Source organism: Phyllobates terribilis, unplaced genomic scaffold (assembly GCF_046119375.1).
Source record: "Phyllobates terribilis strain yellow unplaced genomic scaffold, ASM4611937v1 Scaffold_4__5_contigs__length_816908805, whole genome shotgun sequence".
Lineage (NCBI taxonomy): Eukaryota > Metazoa > Chordata > Amphibia > Anura > Dendrobatidae > Phyllobates > Phyllobates terribilis.
This window is the reverse complement of record NW_027362764.1, coordinates 381,088,142-381,100,621: the sequence shown is the minus strand read 5'-3', so window position 1 is coordinate 381,100,621 and position 12,480 is coordinate 381,088,142.

The following is a 12,480-nucleotide window of genomic DNA, read 5'->3' as shown; positions in this document are numbered from 1 at the left end:
TGGCACAATATTAATTATAATAATTTTTTTTAGGCTGTGTGCCCACTACGCGATTTTTAAGAGTTTCTGCAGCGGCAGTTCCGCTGCGGAAACGCTTAAAAGACGCTTGGTAGAAGGTCTGCCATGTTCCCCAATGATAATCCGCATGTGCTATGCACATGCTGCGGAAATTTCCGCTGCGGATTATTGCGTTTCAATGTGCGGATGGTACCCGGGTTTGGAGAAGAGGAGACTCTCCTCCGGACCCGGGTACCATAGAACCTGTAAAAAAAAGAATAAAATAAAAAATAAATATTATACTTACCTTCTGATGGCCCCCGGTGTCTTTATCCGATGCGTCCTGGCTTGCCGGCAGCTCGCGATGGTCTGAAAAGGACCTGCCGTGACGTCATTTAGTCATGTGACGGGTCACTCGACCACTGACGTCGGCAGGCCATCAGAAGGTAAGTATATACTTATTTTTTACCATTCTTTCACGGTCACACTATATAAATCCATGCCGGTTGCATGGATTTATATAGTGTGACCAAGTTGTCAAGCACTTTCCAAGTGATGCTAAAATCGCTTGGAAAGCGCTTGTCAACCCGCATGCGGAAATGCATGTGAAGAACGCTTCACATCCGCATGTCCCTGGCAGGAAAAACGCATGTACAATCCGCATGTACAATCCGCATACGTTTTTTCTGCCAGGGAGATGCAGAAACGCTCAAAAAAAATCCGGAGCATTCTGCATCGTGGGCACATAGCCTTACATTAATTGTATGACTCAATATTGAGCACACGTAGCCATCTATACACAGCAGGAGGTCGCACGTAGCCATCTATACACAGCAGGAGGCCGCACGTAGCCATCTGTACACGGCAGGAGGCCACACGTAGCCATCTATACACAGCAGGAGGCCGCACGTAGCCATCTATACACAGTAGGAGGCCGCACGTAGCCATCTATACACGGCAGGAGGCCGCACGTAGCCATCTATACACGGCAGGAGGCCGCACGGAGCCATCTATACACGGCAGGAGGCCGCACGTAGCCATCTATACACGGCAAGAGGCCGCACGTAGCCATCTATACACTGCAGGAGGCCGCACGGAGCCATCTATACACGGCAGGAGGCCACACGGAGCCATCTATACAAAGCGGGAGGCCGCACGGAGCCATCTATACACAGCGGGAGGCCGCACGTAGCCATCTATACACAGCGGGAGGCTGCACGTAGCCATCTATGCACAGCAGGAGGCCGCACGTAGCCATCTATACACAGCGGGAGGCCGCACGTAGCGACCTATACAGAGCGGGAGGCCGCACGGAGCCATCTATACACAGCAGGAGGCCGCACAGTGCCATCTATACACAGCAGGAGGCCGCACGGAGCCATCTATACACAGCGGGAGGCCGCACGTAGCCATCTATACACAGCGGGAGGCCGCACGTAGCCATCTATACACATCAGGGAGCCGCACGGTGCCATCTATACACAGAGGGAGGCCGCACAGAGCCATCTATACACAGCGGGAGGCCGCACGGAGCCATCTATACACAGCAAGGAGCCGCACGGAGCCATCTATACACAGCAGGGAGCAGCACGGAGCCATCTATACACAGCAGGGAGCCACACGGAGCCATCTATACACAGCGGGAGGCCGCACGGTGCCATCTACACACAGCGGGAGGCCACAGGGTGCCATCTATACACAGCAGGGAGCTGCATGGTGCCATCTATACACAGTAGGGAGCTGCATGGTGCCATCTATACACATCGGGAGGCCGCACGGCGCCCCCCTACCAGAGACAGCGGGAGGCCGCACGTAGCCATCTATACACAGCGGGAGGCCGCATGGAGCCATCTATACACAGCGGGAGGCCGCACGTAGCCATCTATACACATCAGGGAGCCACACGGTGCCATCTGTACACAGCGGGAGGCCGCACGGAGCCATCTATACACAGCGGGAGGCCGCACGGAGCCATCTTTACACAGTGGGAGGCCGCAATGAGCCATCTATACACAGCGGGAGGCCGCACGGAGCCATCTATACACAGCGGGAGGCCGCACGTAGCCATCTATACACAGCAGGGAGCCGCACGGTGCCATCTATACACAGAGAGAGGCCGCACGGAGCCATCTATACACAGCGGGAGGCCGCACGGAGCCATCTATACACAGCGGGAGGCCGCAGGAGGCCGCACGGAGGCATCTATACACAGCGGGAGGCCGCACGGAGCCATCTATACACATCAGGGAGCCGCACGGTGTCATCTATACACAGAGGGAGACCGCACAGAGCCATCTATTCACAGCGGGAGGCCGCACGGAGCCATCTATACACAGCAGGGAGCCACACGGAGCCATCTATACACAGCAGGGAGCCGCACGGAGCCATCTATACATAGCAGGGAGCCGCACGGTGCCATCTATACACAGCGGGAGGCTGCACGGAGCCATCTATAGACAGCGGGAGGCCGCAGGGTGCCATCTATACACAGCGGGAGGCCGCACTGTGCCATCTATACATAGCAGGGAGCTGCATGGTGCCATCTATACACAGCAGGGTGCTGCATGGTGCCATCTATACACAGCGGGAGGCCGCATGGCGCCCCCCCACCAGAGACAGCGGGAGGCCACACGTAGCCATCTATACACAGCAGGGAGCCGCACGGAGCCATCTATACACAGCAGGGAGCCGCACGGAGCCATCTATACACAGCAGGGAGCCGTACTTTGCCATCTATACACAGCGGGGGGGCGCACAGAGCCATCTATACACAGCGGGAGGCCGCACGATGCCATCTATACACAGCGGGAGGCCACACGCTGCCATCTATACACAGCAGGGAGCTGCATGGTGCCATCTATATACAGCGGGAGGCCGCACGGCGCCCCCCACACCAGAGACAGCAGGAGGCCACACGTAGTCATCTATACACAGCAGGGAGCCGCACGGTGCCATCTATACACAGCGGGAGGCAGCACATAGCCATCTATACAGAGCGGGAGGCCGCACGGAGCCATCTATACACAGCGGGAGGCCGCACGGAGCCATCTATACACAGCGGGAGGCCGCATGGAGCCATCTAGACACAGCGAGAGGCCGCACTGTGCCATCAATACACAGCAGGGAGCCCGCACGGAGCCACCTAGACACAGCGGGAGGCCGCACTGTGCCATCTATACACAGCGGGAGGCCGCATGGCCCCCCCTCCAGAGACAGCAGGAGGCCGCACGGCGCCATCTATACTCAGCAGGAGGCCGCACGCAGTCACGCGCACAAACATATACAGACATATACATACACGCATAAACACATTTGAAACACAAAAATACATATAAACAGACATCACACAATGATATCTGCCTGCACACACATACATACATACATACACATACACACACACACTCACTCTCACACATACACACTCTCTCACACACACACACACACTCACCATCCCCCGGCTCGGCTCCAGTCCTCCTGGCTCCTGCTCCTCTCCGGTGGTACGTAGCAGTGCAGGCCGGGCGCACACTGCGTGACGTCACAGCTAGGAGACATGGCCGCGCACAGGGCCGTGTCTCCTAGCCGTGACGCGGCAGGGCCAGCACACAGGGAAGGTAACTGCTGCAGTGCTGGCCTGGCTGAAGAAGAAGCAGCGGCCGTGCACCGCTGCTGGGGGAGTGGTCCGGGCCCCCCCCCCACTGTCTGCCGGTATGTGCCGTGGGGCCACACATATAATGAGGGCAATCCGGCCATAGCCCCGCCGGAGCCCCGGGCCCCCTGGAGACCCGAGGCCCCGGGCGGTAGCCCGGATTGCCCTCATTATAATCCGCCTATGTCCCTATCCCTCTGGAGAAGACCCTCATCCAGCCTTTGCTTCTCCTGCATCAGCTCTAACTGTACCAGGGAGAAATGATCTTTCATCTCGCAGAGCTCATCTTCAGACATCGCTTTGTCAAACTGCAACCGAACAACCTCCTCTTGGGTTCTGCGGAGGTCCTCTTTAATTTTCTGGAACATCCCTTTCCATTTGTTGATTTCCTCGCTGCTTTCCTCCAGTTTTTGCTGCCCATCACTCTGACACTTCTGCCTGATAAGCTCCAGCTCTTGGTCATGACTGGCCACCTCCTCTTTCAGGGCTGTCAGATCCTGATCCTTCTGTCTCAGTACTGTACCGGAGGTTGCTACTGGCAACGTCACCTCCTCTTCTGTCTCTAAAGGAGGATCCACACTTGGAACCAAGGCACACAGCATTACATTTTCTTTATTTTCACTTTTAGCAAAGACTACAGGAGCAACCTTTTTGTGGCCCTTACGACATCGACAACGAGAGGGGGACTTTCTCCCCTCATCTAGCCCCTCCTGACTGAACTCTCTTTCTACTTTCGTAGCGTCACCGTCAGTTGTGGGGTCTGTGTCACTCCCCATGGTGTCGTGGACCAGCAAGTCACCTCCCACCTTGACGTCAACCCCTTCTAGTGGAGCTACCCTTTATCAACGGTCAAATTGTCATTTTTAGGCGGTACCAACCCACAATCAGTAACAAATTTTGGTTTTCTATACTCCACGCTCTTTGGAAAATCCGCCCCCTTTTTAGATTCCGCCCCCTTTTGGACAACCACACCTAAAGGGGGTACTTTAACAAAAAAAAACGCAACAGTATTAGGACCCAGTTCACAACATCTCTTACTACCTCCCTGGGCACTCTGGGATAGTACCAGCGCCACAGGAGAACTCAAGGAATGGTCAGCTGCCACCATTCTGTAAGGTGCCAACAGCTCTTGCCGTTCCTGCACCAAGTCCTGTTGTCGTTTCTCAAATACCTGCTGTTGTTTTTCAAATACCTGCTGCAGGCACTTTAATCGCTCAACAGCTTCAGTCTCATTTGCTGCTCCCTTCACAGCCATCTTTATCAGCTCCTGCATTTCTTCAGGATACTCTATTTTGTTGAAGAGCATTTGCAGCCGGTCATTTAACCCCTTCTCCATTTCGTCTGGGGATACTGCTCACACCGCTCTCCCCGGAAAAATTTTCGTGGCCCCACCAAGCCACAGCAAACCAGGTTTTAGTGCGACGACAATTTTCGTAACCCTGCCGAGTTACAGCCAGATGCTTTAATCTTCGTGGCCCTGCCGAGCCACAGCAAACCAGGTTTGAGTGCGACGACAATTTTCGTAACCCCGCCGAGTTACAGCCAGATGCTTTAATCTTCATGACCCCACCGAGCCACAGCAAGATGCTTGCATCCACGTTCATCATCCTGTGCCTTTACCCCTAGCAACCAGGCTGCAGTTGCCCACATTCTCTAACAAATTGTAAGGTAGCGGTATTGATCATGTTGGGGGGGCACTCACTTCACCGGGTCAATTAAAGCACACAAGCCACGTTTTCCAGTAAACTAAAGTCCAGCAGTTTATTACACATCATAAACTGCTTATAACACAGTCCTTCTCAGTGGCTCGCAGGTATGTTACACATGTAATGTCCTAGAGCCTTTACAGTGACAGATATGCCCGCTTGGCTTTAGATACAGACTTCAGCAAGGTACAACATCAATGTCCATATAAAGAACCATTTTTACCTTTGCCGGGTCTTAGCTGCTTCTCTCAGCTCAGTTCTGCCACAGCTGTGGCTTTAAGGCTTCCCAGCCGTGGTCTCCAAGCCACGTGCCTTCCAGGGCTACTGCGTCCTAAACACAGGGATTTAGCCTCTTGCCTCACCAGGCCTCTCCAGGCCTCTCTCTTCCAGCCTCTCCAGGCTAATGGTGTCCCACACAGGGATCAGGCATCATGCCTTTCACACCTGTTTCAAAATTACCAAGGTTTATATATCAGTCTGTGCACATAGGACCTGTGATGATGTCACAGTCATGTGATCAGTCACCTGAGGGGAGGTACATGTTCAGCCAGAACACACCCCCTGGACATTTTAGCAATGCAGTAAGGCGCTGCATTACACCCTTTTTTCGCATGTAAAGTACCATAAAATAAATGGCGATAATAAAGTAACAATAATAATGTGGTCCAGACTCACGTCTACCGAGACTGGACCATGTGGAACTCAGAGTGGTGGTGGTGGCGGGAAACTCACTGGAAGCTTTATCTGCTATCCAACCAATAACCTTTTCACACTGCTCTGGCTTCAATAGTGGTGTTCCTTGGCCCCCTAGAAATTTGGACAGGAAGGTAGTTTGACATAATGTGCATGTTTGTTGTACTCCCTCCGCAGGCACAGTTTCATCTTGCCCACAGCCTCGGCCTCTGCGTGCACTATCACCATCACCATTACGTTCACTTCCCCGTCCCTTGCCACACACCTTGCCCATTTTAAATGGAGTTTAATATTTGCCACGTTTCCAAAAATGTCTGTATTACCGCAGTAATATAGGATCACATCTGATGAGATGACCACAGTTTTAGGCAGTGACCTGGGAGTCAGAGATGCTTCCAGGAGTCTTCCCCATGCTGTTCCCATGTCTTTTCAGCACTTTATGAATGTGTCTGATCATATCTCACACACCACATGGCCAGATAAGGTAGTAAAATGGGAAATTACATTTCCCGGTGAATGCATTTTTCACTCTTGAAAGCAATGCAAAAGTGCAAAAACGCTACGTGTGAACATAGCCCAAGGTGTGGAGGAGCACTTTTGTTTTTGGTTATTTATTTTGCCTTATATACAATTATATACCCTGGAAAGGATGTTACTTAACATTTTTCCCGGGAAAATCTATTTTGGTTTTGTTTTTGTATGTTTTATTGTGACTCAGTAAAAGTAGTGTAATACTCTGACAACATTGTTGACAACAGTGACCTGGGAGTCAGAGATGCTTCCAGGGGTCTTCCCCATGCTGTTCACGTGTCATTTGAGCACTGTTACCATCGATTTGGGCAATTTTTAGGCCCTCTGCGTACCATCGGGAAGGAGTGGGAGGGCGCCGGAAAAATGCTCGAGTTTCCCATAGACTTACATTGGGCTCGTTGCTCAGATCGAGCACTCGAGCATTCCAATTTGCTTGACCTGAGCAACGAGTACCCGAGCATTTTAGTGCTCGCTCATCACTAGTACCTATGATTAAAATTACAGACCTCTCCATTCTATGTAAGTGGCAAAACTTGCAAAATTGGTAGGTTATCAAATATTTATTTTCCTCGTTGTACCTATTATAACCAATGGTGCTATGCACATGTCCGTGTTTCGTTTTTTTCCATGGACCATGTGTCTGTGCAAAACACACACTGAGATGTTTTTTTTTTCCGTCATCAGGGATGACAAAGGCCAAGTCTATGGGTCAGTGAAAAACATGTACAGCACAATGTACAATCCATGTCCCATCCTTGCTTAACACTGCAAAGTATAGAAGAAGCTTTGTCATTTCTTTATTTATTTATCCATAGTGCAAAAACACTGATGACATTGATGTTAAAAATGGACACACTGATGGTAAAACCAGCACTGATGACATTGATGGTAAAAAAGGACACACTGATTGTAAAGGGAAGTGTCATAGGTTGTACATGTATATATGTATCTGCATGCTAGCCATGCTTGCAGATACGTATACATGTATTTATTGGCCTTACATCTCCCTATGTGTTTCAGTCTGTTTGCTGCTGCTGGGGGAGGAACAACAGAATGTCCAGCCATGTGCTAAAACAGGTTTGGCTGGACATGAACAAAGACCTCAGCCAGTGGGCAGGGGAATAATACCTAATTTCCTGTGCTGGACTTAAAAAACCCAGAGCCCACATGTGGTAGGCCTCTTTGACTGTTGGAGAGATGGACATAACAACACATGGCTGAGTATCTCTCTTCCCTTGTAACTTCTTTACTTACTAGTCCTACATACCCTGTACTAACCCTACTAGATATTGATATCCTTGTATCTATATATATATATAGGGAAAGTTAGTATAGTTGGGTGGGCTGATATTGCATGAGTGATTAGGAAACGTGGGTGGAAAATATATTAGGTAATTGGGAATTGTATATCCATTTTGTGTACTGTGTTAGTGTGATAAATAGTATATTAACTGTAGACTTTTGTGTAATAAATACCTTTTATTAGCACACGGTTTTGTCTCAGTTGGTATATAATATAAGGCACAGATAACGTTAGTGGATATTAATTATTAATAATCATGACGCGCCCCTGGGCCTGTGTCGCGCTGCGTTGCGCACGCGGGAGCTTACCCGGAGCCGGATCTCTTGAGGGTTGTAGTCTCGTGGCGGTGATCCGGTCCGTGCCCAGGGAGTCAGACTAAGTGGCGCTGTATCAGCGGTAGATGATGGACGACTACGCCACCCGTTGAATGCAGCTATGGAGCTGCCGCTGCAGGGCAGACCGCTGAGGCCGGTGGAAGGATGGTGCAGCGTGGATGGTATAACCCCCAACGGGAGGGGTATGGCCTCAGGGCAGCCGATGTGGATGATGGGGGTAGCAGGAACCACTCAGAGACGATGCGGTGTAGTTCAGGGTCTTTACTGGTGACAAAGATAGACCCTCCCGGAGTACTGGCTAGCGGTTGGGGCCTGGTCAGTCCTTGAGCAGATGGGATCTCCCCTGGCCAGGCGGAGTTGTAGGCCTCCCAAACTAACGATACTCTTCTGGCTACCTTGCTAGAAGCGAGTATAAGTAGCCCACGTCCCTGAGTGTACCGTGTGGTGCTCACCCGTATGGCCGGTGACTCGGGGCCTTCTAGTAGCTTCCGCTCCACGACGGCGGTGCTGGTCCCATGCGTGTGACCGTGCCTTCGGGTTTCTTGGCCAGAGGACCTGAAATCCCCTGCCTGACGGATTCTGCTGCTGGGTAGGAGTTAGTCCCCACAGCCTCGGACTCCGGGTCCGGTAAGAAATCTTCTCAGTCAGGGCGAGCTCTGCAGCTGCCAGCCCCTGACTCTTTGTAACACTGCTCCCACAGAGCTCCTGTTGTTTCTTCCTATGCTGCTTCTCTTCTCTACTTCTGGCATGGCCCAGGAGCTGGGCCCAGCCGGAGCCACAGCTCCCTGTCAGCCCTCCTGGCTGAACTCTCCCTCTCAACTCTCTAACCCTGCCTCAGCCCCAGGTTTATATAGGGGAAGTTCTTCCCCTCCCAGGACTGGGCAGGAGGTGTGGCATGCATAGGATCCCTGACCAAGAGACCTCCCACCTGCTCTCAGACATAACATTGCTTGTTACTGTGGAAACCAGACCCCTGGGGTGCCACAATCAAGTTTGATGTTAATAGTTAATATCGGACCTAAATAGAGGTGTAGGAGAGTTCCCCCATTAATTACTGATATTTTTGGAGGAAATCTCGTCCTTTAACACTGATGACACACTGTTCCAAAACAGTGATGACACTGGTACCGTTTTTTCATGTATGTGTTTAAACATTGAGGAGTGAAGGAGACCTAAGGCAGCATTTCTACAAGCAGCAGCCACATGCGACCTAAACCCTGCCCTTCTTCATCTGCCAATGACCTTATTATTTTGCTGATAAAGCTAAAGTATCACATTGAAAATTGGACATTAGTATTTACACTTGGATTAGGTTTAACCAGCTTTATAGACAAATACCGATATGTGTAGCTATTCTGCAGCATTCCTTTTAGTATGTGTACATGCAATGTGTGTAATGGGCATAGAAAGCATAATTCATGTGAATGGTCAAACGGGTTTTCTGGACTCTAGACAAATTTCTCCAGTCAGTAATTGTGGTTGCAAATTGCCTAAGCCATGACGGCATGTAGTAGACACACTGTCACAATTCTCCTGTATTTAAAGTGTGAGTGGGCAGTCAGGTGACTGCAAGTATGCTATTTGCATAGTTGTGATAGCGTGCCTATTAGATTCTCTAAATGTTGTACTGAGAGACGCGCAGGAGAATCTACTCAGCATGTGATCTCCTCTTTGCAAATCGCATACCTGCAGTTACATGACCACCCACACACACTGTACACTGTCATGATTCAGCAATCTGCAGTCAAGTAGAGTGACTGCAAAAATTTGGGTAGAAAACATAAAACCCCTTTAATCTTAACCTGTAATTTTTACTTATGGTAGTGCCTTTAAAAATTTGAAAACCACATTATACTGCATCTGACTCCTGAACTCTGGACTATGAGAAACCCACACATATGTCCAAAGATGAGATACCGCAATTTTTGTACAGTTCTGCCTATCCAGCAGTCAAATCCCAATTAAAGGACAAAGCTAGTTGATGGTTCTGGTACCCTAAATTATGTCAATTACTCATAGCAGTATAGGACGACTGAACTTTTGCGGACTGGTATACATGCATATATATATATTGTAACGCGCTGAGGCATTGTGGGGCAGCATGGAATCAAGATCCCATTCAGCGCATGGACCGCCTCTGGCAGCCATTTTCCCAAAGTCCACCGCATTGAAAATGATGGGAAGTGCGGGGACTCCCGACATTTTCTGAAAGCACGGAGGCCACCGCAGCTTCACAGCGCCGAACACCCCCTCCTCCCAGCCCGGGGCCTGTAGCATTGCCCCACTCCTGCCGCCGCCAGCATCCTGCAGCAGCGACCCTGCATCCTGGGACACCGTTCTACCACAGCAACCGATAAGCTTAATTTGGATTATAAGATGCACCCCCATTTTCTCCCCAAATTTTGGAGAAAAAAAGTGCATCTTATACGTCTTATAATACGAAAAACACGGCATGTTCTTTCCACTTCCGGATTATGACCCCAACAGTGTTCACTGGAACCTTCAGTAGTTTAGAAATTGCCATCAGTTTCTTGTAGGCAAATTGTGCATGTGCACTGTCCCATGGAATAGCATGGATACAAGTACTAACCATGAAAACCACAGATAGCACTCATCCAATTTATACAGTTATGTTCACAAGCCATAATGCTTAGCATTGAAAATGCCTTTCAAGATGAGTAAGCTGTCCATGCCCAGTGGTGAACCGCCAATGGCGGCAGGCCACGCAACTGCTATGGGGCCCGTGAGCCCCCCCTCCGGACAACCAGCGCCGCCTGCCCGACCCGCATTCAACTGTATTGGCAGATGCCGATACAGTTGAAAGCAATGATGGAGGAGGGAGCGTCATGTGACAGTCCCTCTCCCATCATTTCCTCTCTGCATCCGACGCAGAGGGCGCTATGACGTCACTTCATCGCGCCACGCTGAGTCAGGCAGTGGAGCTGATGAGACGCGCTACAGAGACCGAAGCAGTGGGGGAAGGAGTAGCGGTGAGTATTGTATTTATTTATTTTTTTAAATCAATGTGTACGTGGTGTCTATATTACTGCAGGACTATGGCATTTTGCCCTATGGGTGCTGCACTATACCTTATGGGGGTTGCACTAAGCCCTATGGAGGCTCCATTATGCCCTATGAGGGCTGCATTATATTCTATGGGAATGCCTTATACTGTGTGGAGAACCATGGGGGTGCATTATATTGCGAAGAGGACCATGAGGGGTGCATTATATTGCATGGAGGACCATGGGGGTGCATTATATTGCATGGCGGACCATGGAGGGTGCATTATATTGCATGTAGGACCATAGGGGTGCATTATATTGAATGGAGGACCATGAACGTGTATCATATTGCATGGAGGACCATTGGGTGCATTATATTGCATGGAGGACCATGGGGGTGCATTATATTGCATGGAGGACCATGGTGGTGCATTATATTGCATGGAGGACCATTGGGGTTGCATTATATTGCATGGAGGACCATGGGAGTGCATTATTTTGCATGGAGCAGTGTTCCCCAACTCCAGTCCTCAAGGCCCACCAACATATCATGTTTTCAGGATGTCCTTAGTATTGCACAGGTGATGTAATTATTGCCTGTGCAGGTGATGCAATTGTTACCTGGGCAGTACTAAGGAAATCCTGAAAACATGATCTCTTGGTGGGCCTTGAGAACTGGAATTGGGGAACCTTGGCATGGAGGACCATGGGGGTGCAATATATTGCATGGAGGTGCATTATATTGCATGGAGGACCATGGAGGTGCATTATATTGTATGGAGGACCATGGGGGTGCATTATATTGAATGAAGGACTATGGGGGTGCATTATATTGCATGGGGGACCATAGGGGTTATATTATATTGCATGGAGGACCATGGGGGTGCATTATATTGCATGGAGGACCATGGGGGTGCATTATATTGCATGAAGGACCATGGGGGTTTCATTATATTGCATGGAGGACCATGGGGGGTGCATTATATTGCATGAAAGACCATGGGGGTGCATTATATTGCATGAAGGACCATGGATGGCGCATTTTATGCAAGCAATTATACAGTGTGAACGTTTGTGTGGGGTCCATCTTACTGTTTGGCGGGCTATTATAAGGTATGTAGGCCCATTATACATGCATAGAGGGATGTGGGGGGTGACAGTTGGGGGATCATACTATGTTGGGGTCACCATACTTTGCGTCAGGAGTTGAGGTGGGGTACAGTAGGGTCATTATAATGTGCATGTGGAGGCTAATGTAGAGGAA